Below are 12,755 nucleotides of genomic sequence, written 5' to 3'. Positions count from 1 at the left end.
TGTTGAACACATTATTATTTACAGGTATACATTATTTGTAGGCAACGGCTTGGCTCTGCTCCTGGCATTGCTGAAGTCCATGGGCGACGGTAACCACTTACCATCAGGTGGGCTGTACGCTCGTCTGCCTACAAAGGCGATAAAAAAAAGTGTCCCGACAGTATATGTCTAACTATTATAGTTACGCCGCAATAAGTGTTCTTTTATTTTTAAAAATAAAACAACGTCAAATATCGTTGAAATATTTGTTAAAGACCCGAGCGAAGCCGGAGCGGGCCGCTAGTCGTGTAATAAAAATGAAACCCGAAAAACTATAATTTGCGTAATTACTGGTGGCAGGACCTCTTGTGAGTCCGCACGGGTAGGTACCACCGCCCTGCCTATTTCTGCCGTGAAGCAGCAATGCGTTTCGGCTTGAAGGGTGGGGCAGCCGTTGTAACTATACTGAGAACTTAGAGTTTCTATCTCAAGGTGGGTAGCGCATTTACGTTGTACATGTCTATGGGCTCCAGTAACCACTCAACACCAGGTGGACTGTGAGCTCGTCCACCCATTTAAGCAATAAAAAAAACCTCGCTCCTTCGCTATGATAAGTCCTTCAAATAAGGGTGAAGAGAGTTCTCCTACGTGGACTTGTCTCTAGTCTTAGCACGGTTGAAGGTACGAAGGTAGCGCTTCCGATAGATCACAACCAGGTGCATTTCGAGAAAGTACTCGGGATCGCAACTCTACATTTTGTAGAGGTAAGAAATATTAAATTTTAATACACATCGGAAGAGTACGTGCTTGCTCATTATGCGAACACACGGGGTGTTTCATTGGCGATTATTTTTCGTATTTTTTCTGAGTATACATATTCTCATAGTAGCTGTTAGTATTTAGGGTACATTTTGTTTATTTTACTGGTGGTAGGACGTCTTGTGAGTCCGCATGAGTAGGTACCACCGCCCCGCCTATTTCTGCCGTGAAGTTGTAATGCGTTTCGGCTTGAAGGGTGGGGCAGCCGTTGTAGATGTCTATGGGCTCGGGTAATCACTTAACAGCTGGTGGGCCGTGAGCTCATCCACCCATTTAAGCAATAAAAAAAAATTATATTATATGTATAAAGCTAGTTCTTAGTGAATCTGAAATTAAATAGGCAATATTTATAATTCATACACTCACCGATTGCATGACGTACTGTAGACACGCAGAGGGATATATATTGCATTTATTTTTCACATTTGTTTTTATTGCTTAGATTTGTGGACGAGCTCACAGCCCACCTGGTGTTAAATGGTTACCGGAGCCCATAGATATCTACAACGTAAATGCCGCCACCCACCTTGAGATATAAGTTCTAAGGTCTCAGTATAGTTACAACGGCTGCCCTACCCTTCAAACCGAAACCCATCACTGCTTCACGGCAGAAATAGGCAGGGTAGTGGTACCCACCCGCGCGGACTCACAAGAGGTCCTACCACCAGTAATTACGCAAATTATAAATTTTGCGAGTTTGATTTTTATTACACGATGTTAGTTATTCCTTGACCGTGGAAGTCAATCGTGAACATTTGTTGAGTACGTATTTCATTAGAAAAATTGGTACCCGCCTGCGGGATTCGAACACCGGTGCATCGCTTCAACACGAATGCAAATCAAATCAAATCAAATCAAAAAAGTTTATTCAACATAAATGAAAGTACATACTTGTTGAACGTCAAAAGAACTACCGCCAATTCACAAGAACTAGCCTCCGTCCTGAGAAGAATTGGCAAGAAACTCAGCGGGCATGTATTTTTTTTTTTTTTTTTTAAATTAGGTTTTTTTTTCAATCTTAGATTTTTTTTAAATATTCATTTTTACAATAAGTAATTATAACATAACAATTTTACAATATTGAAATGCCCGGAGCGAGCAACTCATTCCCACTTTGTGCAATCTTCTAGATAATCATTGACTTTATAGTAAGCTTTATTGCACAGATGTTCTTTAATAGTTTTCTTGAGCCTATGTATATGTAGGTTCTGAACATCTTGTGGGATTTTGTTGTACAGGCGCACAGACAAACACCCGAATGAGTTTCGTATCTTATGTAACCTACTCATCGGCACAACAAGCTTGTGTTTGTTCCTAGTATTTCTATTATGTATGTCCGACATTTTAGGAAACTCCTCAATATGTTTATGAACATACATCAAATTTTCAAAGATATACTGGGATGGCATAGTGAGAACTTTAATTTCTTTAAACTTTTCCCTCAGGGATTCCCTTGAGTGCATGTTATAAATAGCATGTATAGCTCTTTTCTGCAGAATAAATATCATTTCTACATCGGCCGCATTGCCCCATAGCAAAATGCCATAGGACATGACACTGTGGAAGTAACTAAAGTAAACTAAACGAGCCGTGTCCGCGTTTGTTAACATTCTAATTTTTTTTACTGCGTATGCTGCAGAGCTGAGCTTACTCGCCAATTTATGAATATGAGGTCCCCACTGCAGTTTGGAGTCCACTGTTATACCAAGAAATACGGTTGACTCCACAAGCTCCAATGATTCCTCAGAAACAATTACATTACTATCTACTTGTCTCACATTTAAAGATGATTTAATACATTTTAAAGTAAATTTAATACATTTAGTTTTCTTACTATTCAATAATAGGTTATTGATACGGAACCAATGCACCGGACGTCTTATCCATTAGGCCACGACGACTAATAAAAATAATAATAATTTAATTAACTAAGATCTGTTGCGACGCTGACGTCATTATTTGAACGTTGCCACGAGTTTCTCCGTCATATAAGTTATTTTTGTGATATTTTCTTAATTGTTTGACTGGAATACGCAATGGATATGAAACTGTCAACAAAAATATTTTTCGTCTTACGATAAAACATCATCCTGTATGTACACAGAAAGTATGGTCGGTAAGTGCTGTATTTTGTACGAAAATTATTGCATTGCCAACTTTTAGAGATGCGAAATTTATTTTTTATGTCGACATCGATGATTTATTATTAATTCGATATACTTATATTAGATTTATTGAAAACTTAATACTGCATAGACATTTGACATTTTGCGGTAGGCAGCGGCTTGGCTCTGCCCCTGGCATTGCTGAAGTCCATGGGCAACGGTAACCACTCACCATCAGGTGGGCCGTATGCTCGTCTGCCTACAAGGGCAATAAAAAAAAATTGAGAGTACATGTGGTAGGAAGGCTTGTGAGTCTGCACGGGTAGGTACCATGACCTCGCCTAGTTGTACCGCGAAGCCGTTTCAAGGCTGGGACAAGCCTTTGATGCAATTGAGTTTTAGGCCTAATCTCTAAAGAAGGTGGTGGAATTTACGTCATTGGTGTCTATGGGTTTCGGTAACTCTATAACAATAGGTACGCTGTGAGTTCATTCTAACGTGAAAGCAATAAAAACATTAGAACTGTTGCCAACGTCCAGAAATAACTATAAACAAATGATCGACAAATTGATTATGAACAAAATTTTGATGAGCTAGCGATAGCACATGTAATGAAAAGGAAATTACTTTTTTTTTGCTTAGATGTGTGGACGAGCTCACAGCTCACCTGGTGTTAAGTGGTTACTGGAGCCCATAGACATCTACAACGTAAATGCGCCACACACCTTGATATATAAGTTCTAACTAAGGTCTTAGTACAGTTACAACGCCTGCGCCACCCTTCAAACCGAAACGCATTACTGCTTCACGGCAGAAATAGGCAGGGTGGTGGTACCTACGCGTGCGGACTCACAAGAGGTCCTACTACTAGTAATTACGCAAATTATAATTTTGCGGGTTTGATTTTTATTACACAATGTTATTCCTTCACCGTGGAAGTCAGTCGTGAACATTTATAAGTATTTCATTAGAAAAATTGGTACCCACCTGCGGGATTCGAACACCGGTGCATCGCTCGATACGAATGCACCGGAGGTCTTATCCTTTAGTCCACGACAACTTCAAAATAAAATGAGAGTATTATGAATGTAGATGAAGTCAGTTAAATACTAAACTATATATCCAATACGTGTGGGCTTTGGACCTCAAAGGGTTAACTAATTCAAAAATTACTAGTCAGATCTTGATAAAAACTTAATGGGACCACACGAGAAGCATTTGCGCCCATATATATATAGACTTTCGAATTATTTCCAACAGTATTTTATTATTTAACGGCCGTCTGGTGTAGTGGTAAGTGACATGGTCACTACACAAGGGGGTCGCGGGTTCGAATCCCGCCAAGGGAAGATATTTGTATCATAAATATAAATGTCTTTTCCAGGGTTATGGATGTATATTAAATATATGTATGTGTATAATAAAAATCTTACATTTATTTCCGTTATCTGGTACCTGTAACACAAGTTCTTTACGAACTTATCACGGGACCAGTTAACGTGGCGTGATTATTAGTAAATATTTATTATTATTATTATTATCTTGCTATTCAAATTCATTTAGAAAAAAAAAACATAACACAACACTAAAAAAATATCGATAAAACTTACCCCTCCCTAGTGTAATAGCACCGAAGTGCCGTCTCGGCATCATAACGTCGATAATGTACAACACTAATTATCTTGAACAACTTATATCGATAATGGTACATCACTATCCGATATAGAAGAGGGGTTTATTTTCGACATATTTTATGTACTTTAGTAAGATTGTTTCCTGATAAATTACGAGGAAGATTTTTAGTTGTAAAACATGGTAGGAATGTAGGGGATGGTCTATAACGCGCATTAAAGCATCGTGACTTTGTAACACAGCGCGATTATTTACTTGGATTCATTTACCTTAGGTACCTTACTAGTACTTTTCACTGGTGGTAGGACCTCTTGGGAATCCGCACGGGTAGGTACCACCACCCCGCCTATTTGCGCCGTGAAGCAGTGATGCGTTTCGGTTCGAAGGGTGGGGTAGCCGTTGTAACTATACTGAGACCTTAGAACTTATATCTCAAGATGGGTGGCGCATTTACGTTGTAGATGTCTATGGGCTCCAGTAACAACTTAACATCAGGTGGGCTGTGAGCTCGTCCATCCATCTAAGCAATAAAAAAAATCTTAGATTCCTGGCTGACAACGAATTCGAACTTTAATTAGGTACCGATGAAATGATCAGTAACCAGCTAACCCGGCGAACTCATTCTGTCTTAGAGGCAATAAATGAGCAGACTTTTGATTTTATCAAGGTTTTTTTATTATTTATTTATTGCGTGGATGGGTAGACGAGCTCACAGCCCACCTGGTGTTAAGTGGTTACTGGAGCAAATAGACATTTACAATGCAAATACGCCACCCACCTTGAGATATAAGTTCTAAGGTCTCAAGTATAGTTACAACGGCTGCCCCACCCTTCAAACCGAAACGCATTACGGCTTTACGGCTGAAATAGGCAGGGTGGTGGTACCTACCCATGCAGACTTGCAAGAAGTCCTACGACCAGTTATAAAAGTGTCGTCTTCAGGACAAAATTCACACGACGTATTGTTTTTAGTTACTTCTTTGATTGACTTTTTAAAACTCTTAAAGTTTTTTTCCCCTACCTATGCTGATGGCATTGAGAGAATATTTCAGCTTCGCCTTGACGTGTAGATGAGCTCACGGGGCTCAAGTCGGGAGTGTTGCTAACACTGACCCTAGCAAGAGCAGTGCTTCGCAGAATCTACCACCAGATCGGAAACGCGACCCACTGAGAAGATCCGGCGAGAAACTCAGTGGGCTGTGTCTGAGGGTTAATTCGCTCGTCGAGCCCTTCTTCGCAAGCGACGGATTCGACGAGGACGATGACCGGTGCTTGAGGTACCTAAAAGCACCGTTAATGGATCGGGAGGATTTGTAATGACGTGTTTAGAGCGACGTCGACTGTTTACCATTCGGTCCACAGGATCGGGTATGATAAATGATTAATCATTAATCTCTATATATAAAAATGAATTGCTGTTCGTTAGTCTCGCTAAAACTCGAGAACGGCTGAACCGATTTGGCTAATTTTGGTCTTGAATTATTTGTGGAAGTCCAGAGAAGGTTTAAAAAGTAGATAAATATGAAGTGCTCGGAATTAAATAAAAATAACAATTTTGTTTTTCCTTTGATGTGTCCCCCGTCGGTCTTTTATTTATCGATTAAGGCACTACGAAGTCTGCCGGGTCAGCTAGTTAATTAATATAAATGTAGGAATGGAACGGTATGGATGAATGACTGATTTGTCGTGTTAGGAAGTAAGAAAGACGGCGAATGATGGTGAACACATTTAAACATCAGCCTGCTCGGTTTCTCGCCGGATCTTCTCAGCGGCTCACATCATTAAGGATCCTCCCGATCCATTAACGGTGCTTTTACCACAAGCACCGGTCACCGTCCTCATCGAACCCCACGCTTGCGACGAAGGACTCGGCGAGTAAATTAACCCATAGACACAGCCCACTGAGTTTCTCGCCGGATCCTGTCAGTGGGTCGCGTTTTCGATCCGGTGGTAGATTCTGCGAAGCACGGCTCTTGCTAGGGCCAGTGTTAGCAACACTCCGGGTTTGAGCCCCGTGGGCTCACCTACATGCGAAGCTGAAATGGCCTCTCAAGGCTATCAGCATAGGTAGGTTTTTTTTTTAAATAAGTAGCATAGCTTATATTAGGTAGTAAAACTTACAGAACGTTAAAAAAAAGTGTTCTGTATTTGCATTTTTATTTAAGTATCCAAAATAATAGTCTCAATCGATTTGATGTTTTAGTCTCATAACATATATTCCCAATCTCCGTGTAAGTGGCAATTTTCTAAGTCCAGAAATACCGTTTTAGAAAATTGAAAAATCTCTAATGTTTGAACTACAAAATTAAACTCAAAGAATAATGTGTGGGCCTTAAAGAGTTTAAGCGGCTTAACGTTACATAAAGATAAATCAAAATGGCGGACCGTAGGGTGACCATGGGCGTTGACAATTATACGAAATTATATTTTTGGTTTTTAGAGAGATAGAGAGAGAATAAATACACTTTATTGCACACCAAAACACAATTTACATTCAAATAACAGTCAAAAAGCAGATAGATTTGTACAATAGGCGGTCTTATAGCTAAAAACGATATATTCCAGAGAACCGTTTAACTTAGATTAATTCTGGAAAATATAAAAATATAGTAGGTATGTTTTGTGTTGTATTTTTAAGACTAAAATAATTAAGACAGTGACAGATGGGGAAAAATCTTGCGAGAGAAAGAGAGGAAGTGCGAGAGGAGGGTGTTCACGTGTCTCAGCATTGAGGAATACGACGCAGGGAGGGGAAATTTTTATTACACTGCATGAACGAGGTCAAGGCCGGCTTAACGTTAAGTGATCGGGCCGTGGATAGTCAGACACACACACACACACAGACATATATATACTTAGTCAGGTCATAAGTATTGTCACACAGTAAAAACTTTTCTTTTAGAATGCTGGCCACAAAAAAGTTTATTGAATTCGAATTTCGAATTGTTCATGAAAATAAAAATGTATACTTTTAGAATTTTACTCATTTTTAAATATGGAGTGGACGCTTAAAGAAGACCGTGTTGCAGTTATTGCGTTGCATCGTTGCGGTTACGCGCCAATTCAAATTTTTAACATACTGAAAAATTTGAATGTAACCAAAAGATTCGTTTATCGTACCATCAAACGATACAATGAAGACTCTAGTGTAGATGACAGGTCAATAAGTGGTCGCCCTCGGTCTGTTAGGACTCCAGCAGTGATAAAAGCTGTGAAGGCGCGAATTCAAAGAAATCCCAAACGTAAGCAGAAACTGTTGGCCCTTCAGATGGGGTTAAGCAGAACCACGGTGAAAAGGGTGTTAAATGAAGACTTAGGGCTTCGGGCATATCGAAGAAAAACAGGACATCGTTTGAATGCTCGTCTAATGGACCTGAGACTGAAGAGATGCCGCGCTTTGTTGAAGCGGTACGCAGGAAAAAAATATCGGGAAATTCTTTTTTCGGATGAAAAAATTTTTACCGTAGAAGAGAGCTACAACAAACAAAATGATAAGGTGTACGCACACAGTAGTGAAGAAGCGAGCAACCGTATTCCGCGTGTCCAACGAGGTCATTTTCCATCCTCGCTCATGGTATGGTTGGGAGTTTCTTATTGGGGCTTAACAGAGGTACATTTTTGTGAGAAAGGTGTAAAAACGAATGCAGTTGTGTATCAAAATACAGTCCTGACGAACTTTGTGGAACCTGTTTCTCATACCATGTTCAATAATAGGCACTGGGTATTCCAACAAGATTCGGCGCCAGCTCATAGAGCGAAGAGCACACAAGACTGGCTGGCGGCGCGTGAAATCGACTTCATCCGGCACGCAGACTGGCCCTCCTCCAGTCCAGATTTGAATCCGTTAGATTACAAGATATGGCAACACTTGGAGGAAAAGGCGTGCTCAAAGCCTCATCCCAATTTGGAGTCACTCAAGACATCCTTGATTAAGGCAGCCGCCGATATTGACATGGATCTCGTTCGTGCTGCGATAGACGACTGGCCGCGCAGATTGAAGGCCTGTATTCAAAATCACGGAGGTCATTTTGAATAAGCTTTAGTGTCATAAGAATCTATGTTTTGTTAAGTTCATTTTGGTATATGAATGGTTACATAATGAATAAACTTGTTTCAATTATTTTCCATTAAACATGTGACAGAATTTATGACCTGACTAGGTATATGGGCGCAAACGCCACTGTTGGCAATAATTAACATAATAATATATAGTTTACTTTATTCTATGTTAATATTTATTTATTATTAGCAACAAAACTGTTATTCTACCATATTTAATAATTAGCAGACACTATTTTGATGTGAAAATGTTCAGAATATGTTTAATGTTTATATTATTGTTTAAAAACACAAATGACTGTATAAATGATTAAATATTAATAAAGCATAAATATTAATAATAATTTATATTATAATTAACAGTACTAATAATTTAATTAAGTATTGTAATTGTCATGCAATGATGTTGTTGGCACCATCTATTATTAGGCTGGATAATAACAATGTAAGTTAATATTACTTAAAAGTAATTCATGTAAAGTAAATTAAATGTGAGTCATGTAAAATCACTAAAATATGTATTTTCAATATTAAGCTATGTTTTGTAAATTGTTTCGCAGTAATTACATTTGTTTGTATAAAAGAAGTTGTAGTTGCTATAACCATCACAAAATGGCTAATTGTGTAAGAACCACTGAATAACTCAGGCGTGGCTTTTTGTTGTAAACAAGTAATGTTAAAGTTTTATAGAATTGTATTGTATTTTAATTGTAAAAGGCCTTATTGTGTGTAAGCCCTGGCGTAACGCCGACATATACATACTTACTTTATATTATAATACATTATACAAATATATATACTTTTATTAAATTTAATATGGTAAGGATAAATGGTGTTCTTTAACAGATTTCTTGAACGCTGCTATGGTTTTATTTTATTTTCTATATGCACCTATGTATTTGTAATTTAATTTTGACTTAAATGTGTATTTGAATGTATGGATTATTATTATTATCCGATAAATTAATGAATTATAATTACAGCTTAAATGTCACCAACAATATTGTAAATGACGGTGAGGCTGGTTACATGGTGTTTTTAAAATGATGATGTCAGCGTCGTTGGTTCGACTATTATAATAGTCACTCGTATTTATAGTATATATATTGGGAGTAGCTTAGTCATGAATTCTCTTGAATACCGTCAGTTGTTGACATGCGTAACATTAAGGAAACAATTTTTCTAATGAAAACCGTACTTGGCAAATGTTCACGACTGACTTCCACGGTAGGAATAACATCGTGTAATAAAAATCAAACCCGCAAAATTATAATTTGCATAATTACTGGTGGTAGGAGCTCTTGTGAGTCCGCACGGGTAGGTACCACCACTCCGCCTATTTCTGCTGTAAAGCAGTAATGCGTTTCGGTTTGAAGGGTGGGGCAGCCGTTATAATTATACTGAGACCTTAGAACTCATATCTCAAGGTGGGTGGCGGCATTATGGTGGCATGGCGAGACTCCTGGAAAGTACTTAACAGTAGGCAGCTGATCAGCCCTACCCCTGGCGTTGCTGACGTCCATTAGCGACGGTGACCACTCACCATCAGCTGGGCCGAGTGCTCGTCTGCCTACAAGCGCAAAAAAAATCGTAAAAATATTAAAATTGCTGTTTTTTCATTAATGCATTGTCACACTATAAAAGCGATCGCGCCATTACAGACACTGAACGACAAAATGGCGTCGACATGTTGAACGATGTTATTGCAAACACACGTAGTTTATTATTAATTTTTAAAAATCTACAAAATCATCTTTAAAATTATATTTCAAATCAAAACCGTATATTTATAATAAACTAGCGACCCGCCCTCGCTTCGCTTCGGAAACATTAAAACACACATGAAAACAAAAAAAAAAAAATTAAAAAAAAATTAAAAAAAGTAGCCTATATTCACCAGGGACAATGTCGGCTTCTAATGGAAAAAGAATTTTTCAAATCGCTCCAGTAGTTTCGGAGCCTATTCGAAACAAACAAACAAACAAATCTTTCCTCTTTATAATATTAGTATAGACAACACTATAGTCGAGTGAGAACAGCGCGTCATAGTGTTATTGTTAAAACTCAAATTTAAATTTCGCGCCAAATGTCATGTAATTGTTGAAGTTTTTTTTTTTAACAAAAAATATACACAGGTCTAGGAATTTTCTCGACTTTCTCAGTACAGTAGTTTTCTTTATTCAGCATGGTAACCGACTTCTTGCGATTCCAATGTTATCAGTTTCGAGAATATAAAAAATATATATTGCAAACATACCCTTTTAATTAAAACTAGTGGTCCCGCAGTAGTCGAAATTCGACTATAATTAATTGGAATTGTAAGTTTGTACACTATTATGATTGTATTTTATACTTCTATAATCACAAATTTCGTCAAGGCTACACTATAAAAAAATATTAATAAAGACAAACAATATTTAATCTATTCTCAATTTGACAACAGACGTCAAGAACAAAAGTTTGACAATAAATAGTATGCGTGCGTGTGTGCGTCAAATACATGGTATGTAGTGTGTGTAATGTTTTCTTTATTGATTTAAAGTATATTTTATGCATTATTTAAAAAAAAATAGCATTGTGCACTTCTTCTCTATGTTCTCTATAAGTGTAGAAAATTTCATACTCCTCCGTCCGCGCCATTTTCGTAAAAAGGGATACAAAGTTTTTGCTTCACGTATTAATATATAGATAATAGCAACGGAATGAAATGAAGTCAATCTATCTGAATTCGTAATTAATTCGTAGGGATTTAAATGAAATGAAATTTGATCTCGGTAAATTTGAGATAAATTTGGGACTCTTGAGTGGACTTTTTGGGAGAGCCCGAGAACATTCCGCGAATTTTGTCCATTTTCCCACATTTGTGGACGCTAAATGATAAGCCACCGTTATCACACATTTAAAACTAAAGAAACACTTAATTAACAACATAAAAACAAATTAACACAAATTCTCCCACCAAAAAGTTCAGTGCCCCGTTCAGAAAGTACCAATAATAATTGTAGATGCATCAAGAAATTTTCTCAATTAAAAATTTCACTTATTCCATGTACATAGTGTTCATTTTCTGAACGTCAAAATGTCAGAGAGCGACGTCCGCCATGACACCAATCCCCTTTCAAATCCAGCTGCCAAGAGCAACGCATCAATTTTACATTTAATTTTCTCTTAAGTCTTTAATTTGTCATATAAAGATAAATATTATAAAGCTGAAGAGTTTGTTTGTTTGAACGCGCTAATCTCAGGAACTAGTGGACCGATTTGAAAAATTATTTCAGTGTTAGATAGCCCATTTATTGAGGAAGGCTATAGGATAGGCTATATAAGCTTAGACCAATACAACTTATACTGGTGGTAGGACCTCTTGTGAGTCCGCGCGGGTGGGTACCACCACCCTGCCTATTTCTGCCGTGATGCGTCTCGGTTTGAAGGGTGGAGCAGCCGTTGTAACTATACTTGAGACCTTAGAACTTATATCTCAAGGTGGGTGGCGCATATACGTCGTAAATGTCTATGGGCTCCAGTAACCACTTAACACCAGGTGGGCTGTGAGCTCGTCCACTCATCTAGCAATAAAAAAAAAACAATAAAGAATGTTTCAAAATAGGGGCTTATAGCTCCTTAACATTCTATAATTAAAAAGTATTTTCACTTTCTACGTAAATGAAGTGGGGGGTAAAATTTTAGCGTTATGCCAAAGTAACTATTCCACGCGGACGGAATCGCGGGCAAAAGCTAAAGATACAATTAACATCTCAAAACAATAAATACAGTCCACGCTCAATTACCATAACGCATTGCATAGTTATAGTTTGTTGACTTTTTTTTTGTTCCTACCTAAGCTGATGGCCTTGAGAGGCCATTTCAGAGTAAGCCTAACAAGTAGATGAGTTCACGGGGCTCAAACCTGACGACGTTGCTAACACTAACCCTAGAGCAGTGCTTCGCAGGATCTACCACACCGGATCGGAAACGCGACCCACTGAGAAGATCCGGCGAGAAATTCAGTGGGCTTTGTCTGTGGGTTAATTTACTCGTCGAGCCCTTCGTCGCAAGCGACGGGTTCGGCGAAGACGGTAACCGGTGCTTGAGGTACCTAAAAACACCGTTAGTGGATCGGGAGGTTCGTTGACAGGATTATCCACACCCTACATGTATCGC

The sequence above is a fragment of the Bombyx mandarina genome, chromosome 02 (assembly GCF_030267445.1).
Source record: "Bombyx mandarina strain Sakado chromosome 02, ASM3026744v2".
In the NCBI taxonomy this organism is placed as follows: domain Eukaryota; kingdom Metazoa; phylum Arthropoda; class Insecta; order Lepidoptera; family Bombycidae; genus Bombyx; species Bombyx mandarina.
Note: the sequence above shows the minus strand (reverse complement) of the source record.